This window comes from Procambarus clarkii, chromosome 24 (assembly GCF_040958095.1).
Source record: "Procambarus clarkii isolate CNS0578487 chromosome 24, FALCON_Pclarkii_2.0, whole genome shotgun sequence".
In the NCBI taxonomy this organism is placed as follows: Eukaryota; Metazoa; Arthropoda; class Malacostraca; order Decapoda; family Cambaridae; genus Procambarus; species Procambarus clarkii.
Window position 1 is genome coordinate 31017402 of NC_091173.1, and position 27832 is coordinate 31045233.

Consider the following 27832-nt stretch of genomic DNA (forward strand, 5'->3'; position numbering starts at 1 on the left):
ATGCAAGCAAACAAGGAATTGAACAAGGAACATACAAGGAACTTCTGTATATTCGACCAAATATATATATAGTATCTTAGTGTCTGTGTTTATTTGTCACCATACTTTACGTAACAATAGAACCGTTACAATCTTAAACATAATACAGGGTACAAAACACAATCGAATCTGCCTATAGTAGGAAAACAGCATGTCAAGGATTTGGGAATAATGATGTCCGACGACCTAACGTTTAGGGAGCATAACCAAGCAAGTATCGCTTTAGTCAAAATGATAGGATGGATTACGAGAACCATCAAGTCCAGAGATCCCATCACAATGGTTGTACTCTTCAAATCTCTTGTGTTGTCCCGTCTTGAGTACTGCTCAGTACTCACTTCCCCCTTCAGAGCAGGAGAGATTGCTGAAATTGAGGGAATACAGAGAACATATACGGCACGCATAGACGAGATAAAGCACCTAAATTATTGGGATCGTTTTAAAGCTCTCCAAATGTACTCACTAGAAAGGAGACGAGAGAGATACCAAATAATATACACATAGAAAATACTGGAGGGACAGGTCCCAAATCTGCACAGTAAAATAACAACGTACATGAGTGAACGATATGGAAGAAAATGCAGAATAGAACCAGTGAAGAGCAGAGGTGCCATAGGCACAATCAGAGAACACTGTATGAACATCAGATCGAGGTCCACGGTTGTTCAACACCCTCCCAGCGAGCATCCGAAATATTACAGGAACAACCGTGGACATCTTCAAGAGGAAACTAGATTGTTTCCTTCAAGGAGTGCCGGACCAACCGGGCTGTGGTGGGTATGTGGGCCTGCGGGACGCTCCAAGCAACAGCCTGGTGGACCAAACTCTCACAAGTCAAGTCTGGCCTCGGGCCGGGCTTGGGGAGTAGAACAACTCCCAGAACTCCATCAACCAGGTATCTATAAATCCATCAACTTTTTGTATCTTACCTTGTATGTATGTACTTTACCTGATTAAATATTTGTATTTGTAAAAAAATAAAATAATAATAACAATAACAATAATAATAATAATCATCGTCATTACCACATAATTCATTTTTCTTAATCTAGGAAATAATGGGTATTTTCCCAATGCTGTTCTGGGTATTTTTCCCCAGATGTTGGCAACAGTGACGCTTGTCAACAATCGAGGACGGCTTCGTGTAGGACAAACCCTTCATGCAAAACTGCACCTACTAGCAAGGAGAAGAAGGCTTCGTAACTCTGCTGTGTGGAGAATATTGCTGATTTATCCTTTTAAGATTAATGTTTGAGGTAAGCAAGAATCAAAGTTATTGATGTTTAAGTATAAAAGCTTGATAATGGCACCAAAGTTAATGGGGTTCAACCACTGCAAATTATGTCAATCCTATCATCATTCAGCAAAAATCTGCTATCAGAACAAACTCTGTCTAAAGACAATACACAGGCCCTCTGATTAAGTCCCTTAACGTGTACAAACACTCACTGCACACATTCTCATGTGCTACTTACTTGGGGTCCATAGAATTGCCCAAATCTACCCAAATCCTCCTAGCATTATGTAAGTAATGAAGAAATATGGTATATTTACTTACTATAATGTTCATGCTACACGTAGAACATAATCAAACCTAATTTTACTCTAAAATAAAATAATTTCATCACGAAATTAGACGTAAATATGTGGCAGGTGACGCCATAGGTAGTCGACGGTCCAAGCGACAATTTTGTGGAGCGACTTATCCAAGAAATATGGTCGCCTGGAGAGTGTTTGCTGCCATAGCAGCCTCCTGTACACAGTGATCCAGTCGTCGCACTTCTTGGCTCAAATTGTCGCAAATTTAATTGGTGATATTAACAAGTAGAATGGGTATTCATAATAATATCTGTCATAAACAGTCACTAAATATTTAATATTTATTAAACAAAACGTGTCTGGAAGTTAATTCAAATCCACAGGACAATAATTTTGTTATATAGATTTGTTATTCGTTGGTATGCGTTCGCAATTTAAACTACTCATGTCCTTTTCGTTCATAGAACACCGAACTGTACACGCCCTCCGATATATTGCTTAATTAACAAATATTCATAAATAAAGATTATATTTGTATATGTTATCAGAAAGGCAGAGATAAAATAGTTTTTGTGAATTCATCACAGAGATTATACCTTATTAGAGACGAAAAATATTCATATTTTAAACAAGGCTTCTTGGCCGACGCTCTCCCTATCGATATGGGAACTACGACCTTTCGAAGATCAATGTTAATTTAATCTAGATATTGTAATAAACGAAGTTTTCTATGTCATCAGAAAGACATATAAGCTGCATGTTAATACTTTGGCATAAATATAATAAATATAACTGAAGTGAAAGTGAAGATATATGCCTTTTTATAGTTGATGGCTCGCTCAGGGAGTGTAAAGGCCTGCACACAAGCCAATCAATTGTATAATTAATTTGCATATATGCAAAGTAACATCAAAGGTTTTTAAGCTAGAATAAAGACAGATGTAGACGATAATGTAACTATATTTCAAGGAAAACATATCTTAAATGAAAGCAAAATTATGGTTAAATAAATAGCTATACCACACCATCGCCGGTGTCCGGACACATGAACAGTCGCATTAGGTGAAAGGAAATGTACCCAACCATTTCCATTTATCCAACCAGTTTGCACCCTATACTCATCCTCTGTGCGATAATTTATTGTGCTTCCCATATTCGTCTTGTTACCAGTAGTTTGTGCAACCCATCCTCATCCTGTGACCCGTAATTTATTGTGCATCCCATACTCATCCTGTTACCAGTAGTTTGTGCAACCCATACCCATCCTGTGACCTGGACCTAGATTCAGGAAGCTCTGTGTATTTCTTCGTAAGTGGGTTTGCTACGAAGGTTCCTAAGTGCGCCCTAAGAAGATGCTTAGGTGCGATTCAATAAGGTATACTTAGGAAGAAAATTGTTGGTTCACCTGCGTGCCGATAGAGGTCACGACTGTGTTTCGTTTGGCCAATCAGAGAGCAGCAACATTCTTCATATTGAAGATTTAGCGCTGGCTTATCGGAGCTCTACTGCCGCCTATTTACGTCGAATTTCCTTATAAAATTAGTATATTTCGAAGTAAAACAATGTTTTTTCAACTTCTACAGCCAGCATCGACATTGTAGTAAACAAATATGTTACATTTGTTGTTTACCTACGTAATTCTAAGAGATACTGTGTAGCTGTCCTTGTTGCTCGGAAGATGCGCTGACAATTATTGTATATATTTACTGAATTTACCCAAGGGCCACTAACTATCTAGTGGCCTCGAAGAGGACAGAAAGCCGGCGGCTTGTTAAAGGGCCCGCCAATTGTCTTAATGATATTTTTTAGCTGGAATTTGGCATTTACGGCTTCAGCGGGTAGGCGGTTCCATGGGTTTATAGCCCTCTTGGTGGAAAAAAAACATCTGTTTTCAGTCCTACTTGAGAGAACATACTCTCCAACACTATATCTGTGATTGTCCTGTTATCAGTGACTTCATACCAAATGGTATGAGGTATTTTGAGCTCTGTAATTACTTCATACACTCAGGAATATTGGAAGGTATTCTTGTGCTGCACCCAGATTTTGCCAGTGGAGGCTAATAGATCAGCATTAAGTATTTTGTTCTCTCCTAATTCCATGTATGACTGGCCATCCTGTGAGGTGAGGATGTTGGGTGAGCTGGTAGCTGGTTTTTGATCTACACTGTGTGGTCCTTTATACAGAATAGGAAAGCAGCACATTGCTATGTATACCTAAACATGTTTAAAAATACATTGTTTGAGAGGAGTTTTGTAGAAACTGGTAAGAGTAATTATAATATAATGTTTCCATGATTCAGTGCTTACCTCTTGTGAAAATTGCTTAGAGTTGTTTAGTCAGAGTTGATTTGTTTTTTGTATTGAGGCTGGTATTTTCTAAATTGATTCCATGTACAGTATGTCTAACCATCCTGTGAGATGGGAGTATTAGATAAACTTATAGCTAGTTTTTTATCTACACTGTGTAATATTCCATATAGAATAGGGTAGCAGCACATTGCTGTGTATACCTAATCTTCTTAATAAAAAAAATCAGTAATAAAGATTTTAAATTATAGTTTGTATTATTACAAATACAGTACTGTATTATCCTTATTAAATCATGTTGACCATGGATCATTAAGATCTCATGTTGATATGTAATACGAGTCATATTTCTTTTGAACTGCTAATCCATGCTAATCATTCATTAAATTGTGCATTATGTCTCAATTTTTCACTTCCTTGGATATACTGTACAGTACAAAAAGATAGGATAAAAATAAACCAGTAATATTTCTTTCATTATATTTTTCATTTAAATAACTGCATCAATATTTTTACAGCTGACAGGATTTGTTTTACCATACAGGTGCATTATTTGTTAAAAAAAATTTGGTTTATTGTTACACACAATGGTGCTACATAGCCTTCCCAGCTTGGTGCCTTCTTTTAATACTTACTGATTAAAAAATAAATAATAAATACATTTTATTCAGGAAAAGTACATACAGTTGATTTACAAACATAATGTTGGATTTATAGACAGAGCTAGTACATACAATACCTAAAGCCACTAATACTCATAGCATTTCGGGCAAGGTGTGGGGGAAAAAACGCAGACTAAAACTTAGTAATCAGGATTAGGTATAAATTGTGTTGAAAGAAGGAATAAAAAATACAAAAAGGGGGGTTAGCATAGCATAACTCAGCAATTGCACATGTTGGTGAACAGCGTTGTTTAAAAAATAGCAAGACATGGGTTGACATTTAGGAGGTAAGTTAGGTTACATGGAGTTAATTAGGCAGTACTTGGTTTAACTCTTAAACTGGTTGAGAGAGGTACAGTCTTTGACATGATTCGGGAGGTCATTCCACATTCTGGGTCCCTTGATTTGTAGAGCACTTCTAGTTTGGTTACACACAGCCAAATTGAGTAACAGGAAGAGGTCTTGGACACAAATTTGTTCCATGCTAAATGTAGAGGAATCAGCTGAGTATTCCTCAAATAAAATAAGTTGCCTCAGCTTATAAGGTAAATAAAATAAGCATTTCTCAAATAAGTAGCTGCCTCACCTCACTGCCTTACTGCTACATAGCCTTCCTGGCATGGTGCCTTCTTTTGATAATTACTTGTTCCACACCCAAATTGTATAACAGGAAGAGGTTTTGGACCCCTACTTCCCTCTCTCTTTTTTAATAATCTACAGTATATAGTCATAATTATAGCTTTAAGTATTCAATGAATAAAGTTTGTGACATTTTTACCCTTCTCCTAACCTAACATCATTTGTGCAGCATATTTTTATTTTATGTCTCACCCAGATTTAATTTCAAAATAAAACCAAACTAAATAAATTAGAAATGGGTATGTATAGCTAAGGTACACCCTTACTACTAGGTGAACAGGGGCATTTGGTGATAGTAAATGATCCCATCAGGCAGGGCTCATCACCTTCTCTCATATTTCATGTTCACCAGTGTTTATTTACTTAATAACTACTGGTATAATATCTTGCTATTATAAAACTAATTCTACTATCATCAAACACATATTTACTTCAAGTTTCAAGCAGAGAATGCATATATAACTAACACGAAGGACTCCTCTTCACTAGATTCACCAGCTATAATATTTTGGTCATGTTCCAATATCATAAATCGATCCCAGTGTTATGTAGTAGAGAAAAAATGACTTATATCCAGTTTACGTAAAGCTACGAGTGGTCGAAACCACACTTAAATCCCGGAATGAACTTACGAAGGTTTTTCCACTTAGGGTAGCTCTTTGAATACGGACCTAGCCGCCACGAAGGCGCTAAGAAGGAATTCGTTCTTAGCTAAGAGGAAAAACCTTCGTAAGTACCTTCCTGAATCCGGCCCCTGTAATTTACTGTGCAACCTATACTTATCCTGTGACCTGTAGTTTATTGTGCACCTCATACTCATCCTGTGAGTCATAGAACATTGTGCAACCCTTTCTCATCGTGTGAATCTTTGTTTACTTTGCTCTCCATACTCATCCTCTGCGCGATAGTTTCTTGTGCAACCCATACCCATCATGTGAGTGGTAGTTTATTGTGTACCCTATACTCATCCTGTGAGTAAAGGGTACACAATGAGTTCATTTGTACTCCATACTCATCAAGAAGTGTATTTTACCAACATTGTAATATAAATTAAGAATAAAGGCTTAACTAGATTATGGACCCATAATTAAAATAAGAGCCATCACTAAATATCATGACAAACTTTCTAGGCACCACTTTCGCCTTAGACAAGCTGCCGCCGGAAGTGGGTATAGTTTATTGTACACCCCCCACACCCCCAGCCTGGCTTTCCACTACCGCCCACAAAATGGGTATGGGTGCATAATAAATGAACTAAACTAAAACTGGGAAGGGGGCATTGGAATGTGGACATGTGAACCATTACCCCCCCCACTCCCCCCCCCCTGTTAATAATAATAATAATAATAATAAAAATTAAAAATAATAATAAAAATAAAAATGATAATTAAAAAACTTACTGTAATACCCTAGTGCTTGAATGAAGGTGAAGGAAAGACCCAATAAATGTGTAAGTGTATTAAAAACCAAATTTTCGTTGGGTGAGCTGGCAGGTGAGCACCACCTGCCAGCTCACCCAGAAATGAACATCATCTGCACATCGCACCGCACCACTTGCCAGCAGGTGCAGAAGTACGATGGAGAGAGGAAAGTATACAATATTTCAAGTATAATATTAAAGATATATTTAGGATTTAACGTTTTCCTATAAAGTTTCAATAATACCTTTATTTGATTGTGCTACACAGCCTTCCCGGCTTGGTGCCTTCTTTGGTAATTACTTATCAAAGGCAGCTCCATACGAGGAGCTGCCTCGTATGGGCCAATAAGCCTTTTGCAGTTACAGAGCACCACTTGGTTTCCGAACCCCATGGGGACGAGACCTGTCGGTTATTGTGTAAGTTCGTAAACGAGGAATGGAGGAAAATGGAGAGTTTTTTTTTTTAAATTTAACAAAAAATTCTAAGAGAAAAAATTGACAGATTCATAGCGTAAATGCAACAAATGAAATAAAGTTCATTGTGTAATTGTGTTCACTCACCCCCACCCTTCCTTCCCTCACTGCTTCTCTCTCACTGCATCTCCCCTCTCACTGCATCTCCCCCCTCAATTCCTCACTGCCTCTCCCCCTCAATGCCTCACTGCCTCTCCCTCTCACTCTTTCTTCCCTTCACTGCCTCTCCCCCTGTCTGCCTCTCCCCCTCTCTGCCTCTCCCCCTCTCTGCCTCTCCCCCCTCACTGCCTGCTATCCCTCCCTCACTGCCTTCCTCATAACATGAGAACAGCAGGCTATGGAGGAGGGGGAGCTACTAACGGGGTCGGGAACTACTAACGGGGTGGAGGCTGTGTAGAGGCAGACATTTCTGTCAGCGCCTGCTCACAGATGACAGCTGTGCATAATTCATAAATAAAACTATATTTGTTTAATTAATAAATAGGAAATCATATAACATGTTAATGATTAATAATGTATATTAATATATGAAAATTAACATTTTGGCATAAATATTTTACAACTTAGATTAAAATTTGTAATACAATATGACTGAGAAGTTTGGCAACCATCGCCTGGTCAGCAAATCCTTCCTTACTGCCTCCCTCACCACTCCACCAACAAAGGGAGGGGGGGAGAATTAGTGAGAGAGGAAAAATAGTGGGAGAGGGGGAGAATTAGTGAGAAAGGTAGGGAGGGAGGGGAAGGTAGGGAGAGATGCTAGGAGGAAAGTAGGGAGGGAGGGAAAGGCAGGCTGCCTTCCTCTCTGCCTGCCTGCCTCTCTCTCTGCCTGGCTGCCTCTCTGCCTGGCTGCCTCTCTGCCTGCTTGCCTCTCTGCCTGCTTGCCGCTCTGCCTGCCTGCCGCTCTGCCTGCCTGCCTCTCTGCCTGCCTGCCTCTCTGCCTGCCTGCCTCTCTGCCTGCCTGCCTTTCCCTCCCTCCCTAATTCTCCCATCCCCCCTCACTACTTCCTTCCTGCCTACCTCCCCCTCCCTTTCTCACTAATTCTCCCTCTCTCTCTAATTCTCACCCTCTCTCTCATACTGCCTCCCACCTAAGCTCCCATCCATCCACCCACCAGTCAGCAGTCATTGACGCAATGCGTGCATTTGGAGCCGACATGGTGCACAGATGTTTCTTGATTGTGCAGATACGTAAAACATTTGTCCCATTTGCCCATTTGTTTCTACCTGGTCCGGGAATCGAACCCGGGCCGCAGAATTACGAGTCCTGCACACTGTCCGCTCAGCTACCAGACCCCCTCACACTACCTGTGGTAGTGTGTGTGTGTGTGTGTGTGTAAAAATATACACTGAGGGCAGGCAGCTTGTGCATGTCTATTCGTTAGGCGTATATCGAGGTCCACCTCCAAGGTCGATCTACTGACCTCCACATTCACCTGGGTACTAGGAGTCTCGAACCACCAACACCAGGAGCAGGAGACAGTAGCTCTATTAACTAATTTACGTAAAGCATAAATAAGGATTCCAGAAACAACAAATCGCAGTGATTAACTGCTTTTGGAATCCTTCCTTGAATGTTGATGTTGCAAGTTTCATTGAGTATGTAAGTGAACAATAAAGAACTAAAGATACAAATTAAATGTGTGTTATAAAATATAGTATGTGACGTATATTCAAATAAGCACAGACGTTGCGGTGTTCAGAGTAAGGACAGTTTTTCCACAGACCCATGCTCACAGTTCCTATAAACCAGAGCAATTTAGTAATCATGCGAAACTGTGGCATCTCTTGCCGAGTCCAATTTGAACAAATCTGAAATTTACAAATTTCTTGAACGTTTGTTAAAGAATTGTCTCTGAATTTACGTATCTTTTCGCACTCCATCACATAGTGACGGAGGGTGTGCGAATAATTTTGTTGACACAGTTTACATTTGGTCAGGTCTACATCAGCAGACACTTGTAACCGAGTCTAAGCCGAATAGTAGTAACATCTAGAAGTCTGCTAATTTTATTGGATGAACCATAGATGTGTGGCTGCTCTTGCATGATAGTATGATGATACTGTACCTGGTTGATACCTGGTTAATGGGGTTCTGGGAGTTGTTCTACTCCCCAAGCCCGGCCCGAGGCCAGACTTGACTTGTGAGAGTTTGGTCCACCAGGCTGTTGCTTGGAGCGGCCCGCAGGCCCACATACCCACTACAGCCCGGTTGGTCTGGCACTTCTTGAAGGAAACAATGTAGTTTCCTTTTGAAGATGTCCACGGTTGTTCCTGCAATATTTCTGATGCTCGCTGGTAGGACGTTGAACAACCATGGACCTCTGATGTTCATACAGTGTTCTCTGATTGTGCCCATGGCACCTCTGCTCTTCACTGGTTCTATTCTGCATTTTCTTCCATGTCGTTCACTCCAGTACATTGTTATTTTACTGTGCAGATTTGGGACCTGTCCCTCCAGTATTTTCCATGTGTATATTATTTGGTATCTCTCTCGTCTCCTTTCTAGTGAGTACATTTGGAGAGCTTTGAGACGATCCCAATAATTTAGGTGCTTTATCTTGTCTATGCATGCTGTATATGTTCTCTGTATTCCCTCTATTTCAGCAATCTCTCCTGCTCTGAAAGGGAAAGTGAGTACTGAGCAGTATTCAAGACGGGACAACACAAGTGATTTGAAGAGTACAACCATTGTGATGGGATCTCTGGATTTGAAGGTTCTCGTAATCCATCCTATCATTTTTCTGGCTGATGCAATACTTGCCTGGTTATGCTCCCTAAATGTTAGGTCGTCGGACTTCATTATTCCCAAATCCTTGACATGCTGTTTTTCTACTATGGGCAGATTCGATTGTATTTTGTACCCTGTATTATGTTTAAGATCCTCATTTTAGCCGTATCTGAGTACCTGGAATTTATCACTGTGAAACATCATGTTACTTTCTGCTGCTCAATTGAAAACTTTGTTAATATCTGTTTGTAGTTTATCAATGTCTTCAGCAGAGGTAATTTTCATGCTGATTTTTGTATCATCTGCAAAGGATGACACGAAGCTGTGACTTGTGTTTTTGTCTATATCTGATATGAGAATAAGGAACAGCAGTGGTGCAAGGACTGTACCTTGAGGTACAGAGCTTTTAACTGCGCTCGAACTCGATTTTACTTGATTGACTGTTACTCTTTGTGTTCTGTTCGACAGAAAATTGAGTATCCAGCGTCCTACTTTACCAGTTATACCCATTGACCTCATTTTGTGTGCAATCACTCCATGGTCACATTTGTCGAATGCCGTTGCAAAATCTGTGTATACGACATCTGCATTATGTTTTTCCTCTAATGCCTCAGTGATTTTGTCATAGTGGTCAAGTTGCTGTGAGAGGCATGATCTTCCTGCTCTAAATCCATGTTGGCCTGGATTGTGGAGGTCATTGGTTTCCATGAATCTAGTGATCTGACTCCTGATCACTCTCTCAAATACATTTATTATGTGGGACGTTAGTGCAACTGGTCTATAATTCTTTGCCAATGCTTTGCTACCACCCTTGTGTAGAGGGGCAATGTCTGCTGCTTTAAGCGCATCTGGTATCTCCCCTGTGTCCAAGCTCTTCCTCCACACTATACTGAGTGCCTGTGCTACTGGCACTTTGCATTTCTTTATAAATATTGAATTCCATGAGTCTGGACCCGGGGCTGAGTGCATGGGCATATTGCCAATTTCTCTTTCAAAATCTGCCACGCTCGTGTTGATATCAGTTATATTTACAGGTGTTTGAGTATCATTCATTAAGAAATTGTCCGAATCTTCCACTTTCATGCTGAGTATCGGAGTGCTAAACTACGATAGATGGAATTACTGGTGTCGATTTCGGGCAGCGGGCATGTGGATTTATGTTTATATATCAGCAGTAAGCAGCCTGCGGCAAAGCTACCCATGTGTGTGTCGGAATATAGCTCGGCACTTTATTGTTCAGCCATTGTTGAAGAACAACAATGTAAATATTGTTGACGACCAAGGGGGCATTTCTTCAATTAATATTTGCTCAAGTATAATAAGTTCCAGCACAATTCTTGCTGCACGAGAACTAGCTAACTCCAAGACTATTAATTTCCATTAAAAAAAATATACACAAACAATTATTGCCACAAAAAAATACGAGAATAAGAATACTTGGGGACTTTTAAAGTGCATGATAATAAAAAAGTTGTAGGTTTTATATATATATATATATATATATATATATATATATATATATATATATATATATATATATATATATATATATATATATAATACTATGCCATACAACATTACCATTGTAATCATTGCTGTTATCTTATATCATGTTATGCACATATTTGCTACATCTTATTGTCCTGATATTTTACATTATACCATATTGTCTTGGACCTTGTCCCCACAAGTTTTAATTTTTTCAACTGCATTACTTCTTTCCCTAGGCTCGCCTTAATGGTCAACGTTCCTTTCTCCCACACATTCTCCTACCATCCTCCTTCTGTTAAGAAAAGTGTCCTCATCTCTCTCTTCCACTGCACTCTACGCCTCAGCGACCCTCAGTTTCTTGATTCTGAAATTGTCTTTATCTACAAATCATTCTCTCACCTTGGTTACCCTTTGCATTTCAACAACTGTGCCTACTCTCAAGCAAAATGCAATTTCTTTCATCCTATCTTGAGGTTATCTTGAGATGATTTCGGGGCTTTAGTGTCCCCGCGGCCCGGTCCTCGACCAGGCCTCCACCCCCAGGAAGCAGCCCGTGACAGCTGACTAACACCCAGGTACCTATTTTACTGCTAGGTAACAGGGGCATAGGGTGAAAGAAACTCTGCCCATTGTTTCTCGCCGGCGCCTGGGATCGAACCCAGGACCACAGGATCACAAGTCCAGTGTGCTGTCCGCTCGCCCGACCGGCTCTCCTAAACCTGCTTCCAATACTAGTAGCACTGTACTATGCCTTCCCTTCATATCTGAACTCAAAACTTTTACCAATACCTTTCGTCCTCTTGACATAAAGCTCGCCTTTCGACAAACTAACACACTTCGTAGCAATCTAGTTCACACTGCTCCTCCTGCTTCTAATGCTGCTGGTGTCTACTCTATTTTCTGTTCATCTTGTCCTCTCCAATATTTTGGCGAAACTGGCCGTACACTGAATGACAGACTTAAAGAACACAAGAGAAGTGTTAAGTCTGCAGACACTAACAATGCTCTCTTCTGTCATGTGAGGGATTCCAATCATCCTATTGATTGGTGTTCCTCAAAAATAATCTTTCCTGTCTCTACTCTACACAGGCGCTGTCTTGTGTAATCGGCTCTAATGCACAATGTACCCAACATTAACTTGAGTCCTGGCTTTGTTGCTGTGGACTCTTCCCTTTCACAGTACAGTGGAACCTCGATTAACGAGTGGCTCTATTAACGAGTTTTTCCAGTAACGAAAAGCCACTCACAGCAAATTTGTCTCTATTAACGAGCTTGCCTCTATTAATGAGCAAAACCACATGGTGCTTCCTAGCATCTCGCGGGTTCTCGCAAATTCTCGGACGCCTCCGACGCCAGTGTTGTTGTATCGCACACGACAAGCATCCCTCTGGATTTATTTGAGCTTTTCTTTGGGTTTTTAGTGGTTTTGTGGCTACAATTTGTAATACACGATGTCTCCAAAGAAGCTGCTTGCTAAAGATAGTGTTGTCAAGAGGAAGAAAGACACAATTACTGTGGATTTAAAGAAGGAAATTATAGCAAAGCATGAGTGTGGTGTCTGTGTGACTGATCTCACAAGGGAGTATGGCAGGTCCTCATCAACAATTTACACCATTAGTAAGGGAATGAGGAGGTAAGGGAGGATGCTGCCTCTTCCACTGAGATCAGGGAAGTGTTTGGAATGTTTGAAAAGGTGAACGCATTCTTGGAAAAGCTGCCCTGATAAAGCAGTGACAACCCGGTGTGTGAAAATGTTTAATTAATTTATCACTTTGTGATAACAATTTGTGAGTGTTATCACTTACACAGGTATATGTCGCTTGAACGTGACACACTTTTTTCTCTTGAATGCACCCAAACACCGCGCTCAAGCGTCATTTGAGCAAATATTTCTATAAAATCCAATTCTTATCCGATCGACTTGGTGAGTGTATACATGTTTGCCATGAAATTTCCGTTTTCTCTAATAACCACATTGCCTATTTGGGAGAACGGCATTGTATTGTATCTTCGTGGTAAGACCATTATATTGTTGACACAACGAGTGTAATCGACATAGATTTTTATTTGGTGCTGGTCTAACGCATCCTTGTGTGACATTTGAAATGAAATTTGGGTGAAATTCCCAAGAAGAGAGAGTCTGCCTGACTCAGAGGTGGATTCTCCTTCCACACCATAACCCCTCTCCTCCTTTCCACCTCTCCATCGTCTCCCTCAAGCCAGCAACTACTCTTCATAAGGTAAAGTAAATATTAAAACACTACAACAAAACATTTATATTTACATGTGCAGTATTATATTTACATAAAAAAAAGTCATACAAGTATGGATGTTTTTGGGAGTGGAACGGATTAAATTTATTTCCTTTATTTTAAATGGGGAAATTTGTTTCTGAAGACGAGTTTTCCAGGTAACGAGCTCGGTGCCAGAACGGATTAAACTCATTAATAGAGGTTCCACTGTATATACTTAAATGCTCTAATCTTCCTAACAAACGGGACCTAACATAGCTTACCCTTCCATTTATCTTTCTTTCTCTTTCCTTTTCTTTCTCTCTTCTCTCTTTTCTGTTCATTGTTTTCTTTATATTCCCTTACTATCCTCTTCTTATTCCTATTACTCTCTTCTCATTCGGTGGTTATAATAGGAGCTGCCTCGTATGGGCCAATAGGCCCTCTGCAGTTCTTATTCCTACTACTATCCCCTCTACTACACTTTGCTTCTCACCTTTCTCTAGCCTATTTATTGCCTGCATCTACTTCCTCATCACATATGGGCTCATAATAGCCCGTGCTACTTGGAACTTGTTCCGAGTAGCTAAATCTATAACAACAACATCCTCATCACAATCAACTTGAGAATGGTCCAGGACGGACTGAAACGTTGTCGTCCCTTCACCTTCTATTGTGTGGTCTGGTCATCATACTTTACCCACGTTATTGTGACTCATCGCCTGCACATGTGGTTTATAATTAGGTTCGTATTAATAGCGACCCTGCATCAAAATTAACATATGTTCTACTTCTGTTTTGTATGTTAAAATGACTACATTTTTATGTTAATTTCTCTCTGTAAATAATGATGATGATAAAGTGCAATAAAGGTATGATTGAAACAATGGAAAATAGTTAAATCCTAAATATATCTTGATTCTTATACTTGAAATATTAAATGAACAAATAGTGTGTAGTGTAGTGTGTCTTGAAATATTGTGTATGTTGCTCTGTCCAGCGTACCAGCAGGTGGTGGTCACTGCCAGGTGACCTGGCTGGCAGGTGGTGTTCACTGCTTGGTAAACTGCTGTTCACCTAGCAGTAAGTAGGTACCCGGAAGTTAGTTAACTGTTGTGGGAATGTATATCCTGAGGCACTGTATATAATGTTCACAACAGAACAATGTATAATCAGATCATTGTATACAACACATTGAGAAAGAATGAAGGTTAGATCTGAAAATTTGGTTTATAATTAATACACTTACACATTTATTGGGTCTTTCAAGCATTACGGAATTATAGTAAGTTTCCATTATTATTATTATTTAATTTTTATTAACAGGAGACGGGGTGGGATTTGTTCACATGTCCACATTCCAATATGCCCCCTTCCCAAGGCTGGGAGTGCGGGGGTGTACAATAAAATACCTATGTACCTCCAGCGGCAGCTTGTTGAAGGTGGAAGTGGCCATTTGTCATGATGACTCATGATGACTCACAGTCTCCGTGGTGTAGTGGTAAGACACTCGCCTGGCATTCCGCGAGCGCTATGTCATGGGTTCGTATCCTGGCCGGGGAGGATTTACTGGGCGCAATTCCTTAACTGTAGCCTCTGTTTAACGCAACAGTAAAATGTATACTTGGATGAAAAAACGATTCTTCGTGGCAGGGGATCGTATTCCAGGGACCTGCCCGAAACGCTACGCGTACTAGTGGCTGTACAAGAATGTAACAACTCTTGTATATATCTCAAAAAAAAAAAAAAAAAAAAAAAAATATGATTAGTGATGGCTCTTATTTTGATTATGCTCTGGAATAATTTTTTTTTTTTTTTTTATTTTGCCCATAACTGGATCCGTAATCCAGTTACGCCTTTATTCTTAATTTATATTACCATGCTGGTAAAATACACTTCTTGATGAGTATGGGATGCAAAATTAACTACCACTCGCAGGATGAGTATAGGGTACACAACGAATTACCACTCGCAGGATGTGTATGGGTGGAACAAGGAACTGTCACGCGGAGGATGAGTATGGAGAGCAAAGTAAGCAAAAATTCACACGATGAGAAAGGGTTTCACAATGTACTATGACTCACAGTTTGAGTATGGGTTTCACAATAAACTAAAGGTAACAGGATGAGTATGAGTTGCACAAACTATTGTAACAGGATGAGTATGGGTTGCACAATAAATTACAGCGCAGAGGATGAGTATGGTGTACACGTAAACAAAGACTCACAGGATGAGTATGGGGTGCACAATAAACTACCACTCGCAGGATGAGTCTATGATATTCGTGCTCTAAATTAGGGTAACTAAAATACACCTCTGTTTCCAAAATAAATACTTAATGACAAATATTTGAAAATACAGGTATATTGTATGTTTCTGATTTTCTTATGATTTATTTATTTATTTATTTATATACATTAAGAGTTCTTAGTAATATCTCTTCTCAGATTGCACTTCTCAGCCTACTATGCAAGGCCTGATTTGCCTAATAGGCTGAGTGATTTTCTTTATTTTCAATAAATTGTTTCCAATTAGTTTATTTGAATTATTATTACTATATTAGGAACATAAATTATTGACTTTGTTGTGTTAGTTTAGGTTAGGTTCAGATAGGTTAGGTTAGGTTAGGTTAGGTAGGGTTGATACCTGGTTGATGGGGTTCTGGGAGTTCTTCTACTCCCCAAGCCCGGCCTGAGGCCAGGCTTGACTTGTGAGAGTTTGGTCCACTAGGCTGTTGCTTGGAGCGGCCCGCAGGCCCACATACCCATCACAGCCCGGTTGGTCTGGCATTCCTTGGAGGAATAAATCTAGTTTCCTCTTGAAGATGTCCACAGTTGTTCCGGCAATATTTCTTATGCTTGCTGGGAGGACGTTGAACAACCGCGGACCTCTGATGTTTATACAGTGTTCTCTGATTGTGCCTATGACACCTCTGCTCTTCACTGGTTCTATTCTGCATTTTCTTCCATATCGTTCACTCCAGTACGTTGTTATTTTACTGTGTAGATTTGGTACTTGGCTCTCCAGTATCTTCCAGGTGTATATTATTTGATATCTCTCTCGTCTTCTTTCTAGTGAGTACATTTGGAGGGCTTTGAGACGATCCCAATAATTTAGGTGCTTTATTGCATCTATGCGTGCGTCTATTGCGTCTATACGCGGTTGGTTAGGTTCGGTCATATATCTATGTTAGTTTTAACTCAAATATAAACAAATTTACTCATACATAATGAAATGGATAGCTTTATCATTTCATAAGAAAAACAATAGAAAAATCAATAAAATCAGGAAAACTTGGCTTATTAGGCAAATCAGGCCTTGCATAGTAGGCAGAGTACTGCATTCTGGCTACTAGGTACAACACATACATACATACATACATACATACATACATACATATATACATACATACATATATATATATATATATATATATATATATATATATATATATATATATATATATATATATATATATATATATATATATACAGAGCACCACTTGGTTTCCGAACTTTAGTTATCCGAAACTTCCAGTTTCCCGATTGGGGTTGGGGAGTCATGCTACCCGAACAAAGTTCGGGTAGGAAGGGGTCCGCCAAGCGTCACGCCGGTTTGTTGTGGTGGGTGGGAGATGGTCCAGTTTGCCCGCTGTGACTTCACAGATTCACGGCCTATTATTCCTATTATTTTGAATTGCCATAAGGCTGGAATGTTCATTCTGTGCTTTTGTTTTACATATCTGCACAATCAAGAAACATCTGTGCACCATGTTGGCTCCAAATGCACGCATTGCATCAGTGATGGCTGACTGGTGGGTGGATGGACGATGGAGTTTAGGTGGGAGGCAGTATGAATGAGGGGGGGGGGTAGAATCAGTGAGAGAGGGGGAGAGAGAGATGCTAGGAGGGAGGGGGAGGTAGGGAGAGATGTTAGGAGGTAGGGAGAGATGCTAAGAGGGAGGGGGAGGTAGGGAGAGATGCTAGGAGGTAGGCAGGAAGGGATGGAAGTAGTGAGAATTAGGGAGGGAAAGGCAGGCTGGCAGGCACAGGCAGGCAGGCACAGGCAGGCGCAGCAGGGAGTGAGTGGTAGTCACGCGGTTGAACCGCGTGACCTTGAGAGATGGGATGTAGGGGGGCGGGTGGTTTGTTGGTGGTGGGGGCGAGACCGGCTCATTCCCGAAGATAAGCCTAACACACACTACCCGTTAGCATGATGGCAGGGAGGGAGGCAGGCTGGCTGGAAAGGAAGCAGGCTGGCAGGCTGGGAAGGAGGCAGGCAGGCTGGGAAGGAGGCAGGCAGGCTGGGAAGGAGGCAGGCTTGCAGGCTGGGAAGGAGGCAGGCAGGCAGGCAGGCTTGCAGGCTGGGAAGGAGGCAGGCAGGCAGGCAGGCTTGCAGGCTGGGAAGGAGGCAGGCAGGCTTGCAGGCTGGGAAGGAGGCAGGCAGGCAGGCAGGCTTGCAGGCTGGGAAGGAGGCAGGCAGACAGGCAGGCTTGCAGGCTGGGAAGGAGGCAGGCAGGCAGGCAGGCTTGCAGGCTGGGAAGGAGGCAGGCAGGCAGGCAGGCTGGGAAGGAGGCAGGCAGGCAGGCAGGCTTGCAGGCTGGGAAGGAGGCAGGCAGGCAGGCAGGCTTGCAGGCTGGGAAGGAGGCAGGCAGGCAGGCAGGCTTGCAGGCTGGGAAGGAGGCAGGCAGGCTTGCAGGCTGGGAAGGAGGCAGGCAGGCAGGCAGGCTTGCAGGCTGGGAAGGAGGCAGGCAGACAGGCAGGCTTGCAGGCTGGGAAGGAGGCAGGCAGGCAGGCAGGCTTGCAGACTGGGAAGGAGGCAGGCAGGCAGGCAGGCTTGCAGGCTGGGAAGGAGGCAGGCAGGCAGGCAGGCTTGCAGGCTGGGAAGGAGGCAGGCAGGCAGGCAGGCTTGCAGGCTGGGAAGGAGGCAGGCAGGCAGGCAGGCTGGGAAGGAGGCAGGCAGGCTTGCAGGCTGGGAAGGAGGCAGGCAGGCAGGCAGGCTTGCAGGCTGGGAAGGAGGCAGGCAGGCAGGCAGGCTTGCAGGCTGGGAAGGAGGCAGGCAGGCAGGCAGGCTGGGAAGGAGGCAGGCAGGCTTGCAGGCTGGGAAGGAGGCAGGCAGGCAGGCAGGCAGGCTTGCAGGCTGGGAAGGAGGCAGGCAGGCAGGCAGGCTTGCAGGCTGGGAAGGAGGCAGGCAGGCAGGCAGGCTTGCAGGCTGGGAAGGAGGCAGGCAGGCAGGCAGGCTTGCAGGCTGGGAAGGAGGCAGGCAGGCAGGCAGGCTTGCAGGCTGGGAAGGAGGCAGGCAGGCAGGCAGGCTTGCAGGCTGGGAAGGAGGCAGGCAGGCAGGCAGGCAGGCTTGCAGGCTGGGAAGGAGGCAGGCAGGCAGGCAGGCTTGCAGGCTGGGAAGGAGGCAGGCAGGCAGGAAGCGATATATGGGTGTTGAAGTGAACCATGAACCACGTGACCTTTGAGTGTGTGTGTGTGTGTATGGGTTTGGGGTGGGGGGAGAGGGGGAGGTGTATCGGTGGTGGGGGAGGGACCGGCTGACTCTGTAAGCCTAACCACACTCCACAGACCTGTGACCCAGATTTGTTTCTTAAATGTACAGTACATCATCGTATATTTTAGGCAGGATGTGCCTGCAGGCTGGCAGGAAACATCCAGAGGATGTTTGCCAGACATCTTAATAATCAGTTAGGAACAATTAAGGACTTTTATAAAGCGGATCAGGACTTCACTTATTGGTGAGTACAAACAAAACACAGTCGCATTTACGCTATGAACCTGTCGAGTTTTTCCCCTAGAGTTTTTTCGTAAATTTTTTCGGAAAAATTTCTTTTTACATTTCTAGTTTATTTTTTCCCCTCTATTTCTCGTATACGAACTTACATGTTAACCGACGGGTCTCGTCCCCAAGGGGTTCGGAAACCAAGTGGTGCTCTGTATATATATATATATATATATATATATATATATGGGTATATATACCCAAATTCGTGGAAGGAGCCGGTCAGTGGGACACACTCATCAACTCTCATCCTCGACCGACTTTTCCAAATGACTGCAAAAAGTCCAAATGGGATAGCCCCATAGTGGAGAACATCACCACATCATTGCTGGAGGCAGCTTCCAGGAAGGACAAAGCGCGTCTTCTAGCTGTGCAAGCGCCCCATGCCAGGGACTTCCTGTTGGCAGTCCCTAATTCCGCCTTGGGCACCCGCCTGGACCATCGGACCCTAAGTATTGGTGTTGCTATGCGCCTTGCCGCCCCTATCTCCACCGAGCACCGGTGTATTTGCGGCCATGCACAGACAGACCAATACGGCAGCCATGGTCTCATCTGTCGTAAGACACAGGGAAAGATTGCCAGACATGAAGCAGTCAATGACATCATCATGAGAAGTTTGGCTTCAGCTGGGTGCCCAGCACAAAGGGAACCTCAGTTGTGCAGGCCTGACAACAGCCAAAAACGCCCAGATGGAGTCACCCTGCAGCCATGGAGGGAAGGTAAATAGGTCGTGTGGGACTACACGTGTGCATCCACATTGGCTGATACCTATCTACCTTACAGCGCAGCTGAGGGAGGCGGGGCGGCCACCTTCAGGGAGACCCAGAAAACTAACAAGTACAGGGACCTAGAACGTTGTTACAGGGTTGTTACAGGTTCGTGCCAATAGGCTCTGAGACTCTGGGCGCCTGGGGTAAATGTGCACTTAAGTTCCTGAAGGAGCTGGGCGAGGAACTCATTCTGAAGACTAGAGACCCAAGAGCGGCCAGTTTTATGTTCCAGCGCCTCAGTGTCGCTGTTCAGAGGGGAAATGCCTGCTGTATCTTGGGTACGCACCCGACCCCCGAGGAGCTTGACGAGGTCTTCAAACACTGATTGGTATATTGTTATATAAGTGTGTGTTTTCTGTAAACTGTAGCATTGCAATAAAATCAAATAAACATTATATATATATATATATATATATATATATATATATATATATATATATACATATGTATGTCGTACCTAGTAGCCAGAACGCACTTCTCAGCCTACTATGCAATGCCTGATTTGCCTAATAAGCCAAGTTTTCATGAATTAATTGTTTTTCGTATATATATATATATACAACATATATATATATATATGTCATACCTAGTAGCCAGAACGCACTTCTCAGCCTACAATGCAAGGCCCGATTTGCCTAATAAGCCAAGTTTTCATGAATTAATATATTTTCTCTAATTTTTTTCTTATGAAATGATAAAGCTACCCATTTCATTATGTATGAGGTCAATTTTTTTTATTGGAGGTAAAATTAACGTAGATATATGACCGAACCTAACCAACCCTACCTAACCTAACCTATCTTTATAGGTTAGGTTAGGTTAGGTAGCTGAAAAAGTTAGGTTAGGTAGGTTAGGTAGTCGAAAAACAATTCATGAAAACTTGGCTTATTAGGCAAATTGGGCCTTGCATAGTAGGCTGAGAAGTGCATTCTGGCTATGGCTACTAGGTAAGTTATATATATATATATATATATATATATGTCGTACCTAGTAGCCAGAATGCACTTCTCGGCCTACTATGCAAGGCCCGATTTGCCTAATAGGCCAAGTTTTCCTGAAATAATATATTTTCTCTACTTTTTTTCTTATGAAATGATAAAGCTACCCATTTCATTATGTATGAGGTCAATTTTTTTTTATTGGAGTTAAAATTAATGTAGATATATGACCGAACCTAACCAACCCTACCTAACCTAACCTATCTTTATAGGTTAGGTTAGGTTAGGTAGCCGAAAAAGTTAGGTTAGGTTAGGTTAGGTAGGTTAGGTAGTCGAAAAACAATTATTTCATGAAAACTTGGCTTATTAGGCAAATTGGGCCTTGCATAGTAGGCTGAGAAGTGCGTTCTGGCTACTAGGTACGACATATATATATATATATATATATATATATATATATATATATATATATATATATATATATATATATATATATATATATGACCGCATATTCTGTATTTACTAAAATACAGAATATGTGGTCATATTCAATGAGACATTTTTAAAAGAAAACCTGCTGCCAGTATACACCATATATATATATATATGCCAGTATATATATATATATATATATATATATATATATATATATATATATATATATATATATATATATATATATATATATATATATATAGTGATGGGAAAGTGTTGGAGTATTGGTGTTCGGCAGTCCTCCAATGGCAGGTGTCAATGCCTGGTCACACTTACAAAAAAAAGATAGACTGCTTGCCTGTTGTCTGTGGTAAGTGAGAGGGAGGAATACGTAAAACACAAAGTATGAACAATGAAACTTTAATATATTTACTTTAAACATAAATGAAAATAAAGACAAATCTCGGGGGAATGAAAAGTACAATTAAATAACAAAGATAAATGCAAAGACAATGTGAGACACAATAGTACAAAGGTAAGATGTTAAAATGGTGCTGAGAATATCGGCTATGGCTGAAACCTCCCTTCGTATACTAGCCAGTGAGCTTAGTATGCCAGAGAGAGATGTCAACTCTAAGAGCACAAAGAATATTCTGAAGTTGATAGCTGGTCAGGGCTCCGACGTCGATTCAGGTAGATGGCGCGGAGGTTCAGTGTGCAGGTGCACGGTCGGCGAGTCACCAATCAGGAGCAGGCAGGCTGGTATGGGTAGTTTGCTGGTTTGACGACAAGCCGGCGTGGGGGGGGGGTGTGGAGTAGGGGGGATCTTGGGTACGTTTTGCCTCCTGGTCAAAAAGTTTTGTGCTATCGGTGACGTATCTTGAATGTAGCATCTTGTACTTGTATATTGGACGTAACTTGAGGTAGGGAAGAGCAGGCTCAATCTCTCTAGAAAGAGATTATCGTCACAATATATATATATATATATATATATATATATATATATATATATATATATATATATATATATATATATATATATATATTTTTTTTTTAAACTTGTGTTCGTTCTTGACACACAATCAAGAATCCTGGGCGGGACAGAAATGGTTGGGAACTTATCCTTTCACCTAATGCGACTGTTCATTTGTCTGGACACTGGCGATGGTATGGTATTGACTATTTATTTAACCATATCTTTGTGTTCATTTAAGATATGTTTTCCTTGAAATGTAGTTACATTATCGTCTACATCTGTCTTTATTCTGACATAAAAACCTAAGATGTTACTTTTCATATATCCAAATTAATAATATAATTGATTGGCTTGTGTGCAGGCCTTCACACTCCCTGAGTGAGCCATCAAGTAACTATAAAAAGGCATATATCTTCACTTTCACTACAGTTATATTTATGCCAAAGTATTAACATGCAGCTTATATTTCTGTCTTTATGATAACATAGAAAACTTTGTTTATTTCAATATTAAATTAACATTGATCTTCGAAAGGTCGTAGTTCCTATTTTATCTCTGCCTCTCATATAGAAATATAATCTATATTTGTGAATCTTTATTAATTACAGTCTCCGTGGTGTAGTGGTAAAACACTCGCCTGGCGTTCCACGAGCGCTCTGTCATGGGTTCGTATCCTGGCCGGGGAGGATTTACTGGGTGCAAATCCTTAACTGTAGCCTCTGTTTAATTCAACAGTAAAATGAGTACTTGATTGTAACAACGATTCTTCGCGGCGGGGATCATATTCCAGGGACTTGCCCGAAACGCTACGCGTACTAGTGGCTGTACAAGATTGTAACAACTTGTATATATCTCCAAAAAAAAAAAAAAATAATAAAATAAAAAAATAAAATTAAGCAATATATCAGAGGGCATGTAGGGTTCGGTGTTGTATGAACGAAAAGGACATGAGTAGTTTAAATAGCGAACGCATTCCAACGAATAACGATAGTATCTATATAACAAATTTATTGTCCTTTGGAGTTGATTTAACTTCCAGAAACTTTTTTTTTAGTAAATATTAAATAATTAGTGGCTGTTTATGACAGATATTATTATAAATACACATTCTACTTGTTAATATCACCAATTAAATTTGCGACAATTTGAGCCATGAAATGCGACGACTAGATCACTGCGTACAAGAGGCTGACATGACAGCAAACACTCTCCAGGCGACCATATATCTTGGATAAGTCGCTCCAAAAAATTGTCGTTTGGACCGTCGACTTCCTATAGCGTCACCTCCCACATATTTACTTCTAATTTCGTTATGACATTAGATTATTTCAGAGTAAAAATAGGTTTGATCATGTTCTACGTGTAGCACCAACATTATAGTAAGTAAATATAGTATATTTCTTCATTACTTACGTAATGCTAAGAGGATTTGGGTACTTTTGGGTAGATTTGGGTAATTCTATGGACCGCTTACATGTACAAAACCTTGTTACTAAATGCTTGATCTGAAACCTGTCCTTGATAGGTGTAATAGAACCTATGAGCACCACACCTGAAAGAAATTTCTCCATGATATTCCCAGAGTCAAACTAAATCTGTACAAGCACTCCATGCAAATAAAAGAATCCAGTCTTTGAAACTCACTCCCTGACAAATTAAATTTTTTTCCAACTTATGCATTATTCATAAGTAAAACCAAAAAGTACCTAATTTCATCCTCATAGTTTCCTACCTTGTGCATCAAACAGTATCTTGTACGGTATAAGTATAGTGGTGGAGTAGTGTGGAGTAAGCGCCACAGACGAATTTTTGTTTTTTTGGAAATTCGTGTGTAGCGCTTCGGGGGGTTTCAGGTGAATTTGGAAATTCGTGTGTAGTGCTTTAGGGTTTTTGGTGAATTTGGGCAGTCACAGATTTGGAATTAAGGATTTCTTATGAGAAAAATAATTTCCAAGATCTTAGAAGTTTGTTAAAAGTTCTTATAATGAAAGTAAGTTCATACGAGTTTGTTAAAGTTCTTATGGGAGAAATTCAAATTCCCGTGTAGCGTGTCGGGGTTTTCAGGTGAATTTGGCTAGTCACAGATCTTAGAAGTAAGGAATTCTTATGAGAAAAGTAATTTCTGAGATTTTAGAAGTTTGTTAAGAGTTCTTATGATGAAAATAATGTCTTACGAGTTTGTTAAGAGTTCATATGGGAGAATTTTTTCAGAGTTCCTACCGATTATAAACCGATATTTAGGCCTTATACATTTAAGTAGGATTCTTACTTAGAAACTAGTATATTGCTATATAACTGAATCATTTCCCAACCCCTACCCCCTGCATCTCCTGCTCATACATCACACCCCTCCCTCCCTCCCCCCTTACCTCACAATCTCTCGCCTCACCTGTATTTACCTTACGGCCCCAGCCAGACGCTGCCTTCAGGTCACCTCCTTAATCTTATCTTATCTTCTCCATAATATCTGGACCTTCCCTCTCCTTCATATTGTTCATTCATAGTTCCTTTTCATTAAACTAGTCAGTTTTACAAAAATAAAACAAAGTCAGTAAGCAAGTTCTAGCTCATGTTCCCCGCCTTAGTCCTCTGTCATATATTGAATACTAACAGTCCAACATATAATGATTACTAACAGTCCAATCCCTCTAAAATTTAAAAAATAATCATATTTCAAACGTAGTTCAATACAGTAATTTAGTTACCGAGCTCCAGCTCTTGTCCTCCACCTTAGTTCCCTCGCACATCTTCGTTATTAACCCATTATTTTTCATGAAATTTTAAAACAGCCATACTTCTAACTGTGTAAGTAAAGATAACACATTTACCGAACTCTAGCTCTCGTCCCCCACCTTAGTTCTCTCGCGTATCTTCGTTAATACCTATTCAAATTCCCCGAAATTTCTACCCGCTGTATTTCAGACATAGTTTAGTAAATGCAGACAGTTACCGAACTCTAGCTCTTATCCTCCGCCTTAGCTCTCTCTCGTATCTTCGTTAATACCTAATCAAATTCCCTGAAATTTTAACCCTCTGTATTTCAGACACAGTAAATAATATCAAGTCAATTACTGAGCTCCAGCTCTCATCCCCCGCCTTACTTCCCTCTCGTGTCTTCGGTAATATCCTATCAAATTCCCTGAAATTTATACCCTCTGTATTTTAGACATAGTAAATAGGACCCAAACAATTATCAAACTCTAGCTCTTGTCTCCCAGCTTAGTTCATTTGTACAAGATCGTTAGTACCAGACCAATTTTCCCGAAATTTAAAGCAGACATACTTCGAAGTTAGTAAATAAGATCAAGTCAGTTACTGAGCTCCAGCTCTCGTCCTCCACCCTACTTCCCCCTCAAGTATTTGTTAATATCCTATCAATTCCCCTGAAATTTTTACCCTCTGTATTTCAGACACCGTAAATAAGATCAAAATACTTATACATATACATACTGTATAGTATATTAATGCTTAACCCTTAAAGTGCGCATCACTTCATATGAAGTGTAAATCGTTTTACCAGTCAACTGCGCTTCACTTCATATGAAGTGTATGGGTACCGCGCACGATTTGAATGGCCCGCGGCGTAGCTGGGGGTCCCATACGCTGCCCAGGGGCTCTAGTAAACAGCGGCCATTTTGAAAAAAATTCCAGCTCACGATCCGATGGCATGGGAGGCCTCAGTTTAGCGAGAGTCACCATGGCGAGCGCACGGTCAAACGCCTCACGGGCACGCACCACTCAGTCCCTCACCCTAGAGCAAATAGCCCACGAATTATTCTCTGAAGGTGAAGAAAGTGTGTTTGACGATTCAGACAACGATGAGGATTATACACAGTTGTCGGGTGATAGTAGCAGCAGCAGTGAAAGTGAGAATGACCGCCATGCCATGGCGAGGCCTATACGCTCTCCCATGCCTCCTCGCCCATTTTCTACCCCAATTCTACCACGACCTCACAGTTCCTGTGGATATTTTCTGTTTGAGGGTGACGAGTCAGAGGGAGGTGACTCCTTTTCTGGGTTTAGTGACTCAGATCAAAGTTTTATTGAGCCTGTGGCTGGTACCAGTGGTGTAACTGGGCGAGAAATTGTCGCGTCAGCAGCATCTCGCCCGGCCAAGCGCCACCGCATGGCACCACATGAGGGACCAAGACCCTCGTGTTCACGTGCATCCACCTCACGTGCATCCACCTCACGTGCATCCACCTCACGTGCATCCACCTCACGTGCATCCACCTCAAGTGCATCCACCTCAAGTGCATCCACCTCACGTGCACCCACCTCACGTGCACCCACCTCACGTGCACGTAGCCGCCGTGCTTCTCGCAGACGGTATTCAGCTCCTGGTCGCCGGTATGCATCGCTTCCTCGCCGTCTTTCCTCTGCATCTCGCAGGACATCTGGTATACTTGAGTGGAGTGATGGTGACGATTTTATTCCTAATATTCCTCACTTTGACGATAAAGATGTAGGGATTACAAACCTTTTCCCTAATCAAGGTGAGGACATGGCTGAGATGGAATATTTTACAGCATTCTATGATGAACCACTCATGGAATACATTGTACACCAAACGAACCTGCATGCTGCTTACCTGATTGAGAGGGAAATCACAGAATTTTCACGACTGCAGCGTTGGAAAAATACCACAGTGGCGGAAATGTATGTGTTTTTGGCACTCTGTTTGTTGATGAAGCACTGTCACAAACATGCAATAAATGACTATTGGAGCAAGGACAAGACAATACCAACACCTTTATTCGGGAAATATATGTCACGAGACAGGTTTCAGATACTCAGGTGTCTACATTTTGGAAGTGTTCAGGACCGAACACCTGATGATAGACTGTGGCGAGTGAGGCACTACATGAACGATGTTATTGGAAAATTCAGAGATTTTTACGTACCAGCACAGAAGCTGGTGGTTGATGAATCTCTCATACTTTTCAAGGGACGTGTTCCATTCAAACAGTACATTCCCTCAAAACGAAACCGATTTGGCCTGAAATTTTTTGTTCTTTGTGATTGTGAGACAGGATACGTGTTACACATGATTCTGTACTCGGCTAGTGATGTAGACATTCCCGGTAACGACGAACATGGATTCTCGGGGAGTGTAGTGAAGACCATCATGGCTCCGTGGATGAACAAGGGACACATTTTATACACAGATAATTACTATACAAGTCCCTTGCTAGCTCGGTTCTTGCTAGAAAATAGAACCGGATTGGTTGGTACAGTAAAGCCACAACGAAGGGAAATGCCTGTGTTTGACAACGACATTGCAGTTGGTGAGTGTCAGAGAAGGAAAAGTGATAACATTCTGTCAGTTCGGTGGAAAGACAAAAGAGAGGTGAACTTGTTGACAACAATTCATGATGGAACAATGGTGAACAG

The 27832-nt window shown here is 41.4% G+C and overlaps 1 long non-coding RNA gene across 1 annotated transcript in view; it reads left to right on the plus strand.

Moving 5' to 3' along the window:
- Window positions 1-656: 656 nt before the first annotated feature.
- LOC138368231 (uncharacterized) overlaps window positions 657-27832 on the plus strand; it is a 79304-nt gene continuing 52128 nt past the window's right edge. Inside the window, exons 1-2 of the long non-coding RNA XR_011229547.1 lie at window positions 657-934; window positions 1139-1295. This is a non-coding gene — a long non-coding RNA (uncharacterized lncRNA). The remainder of the gene's footprint in view (window positions 935-1138; window positions 1296-27832) is intronic.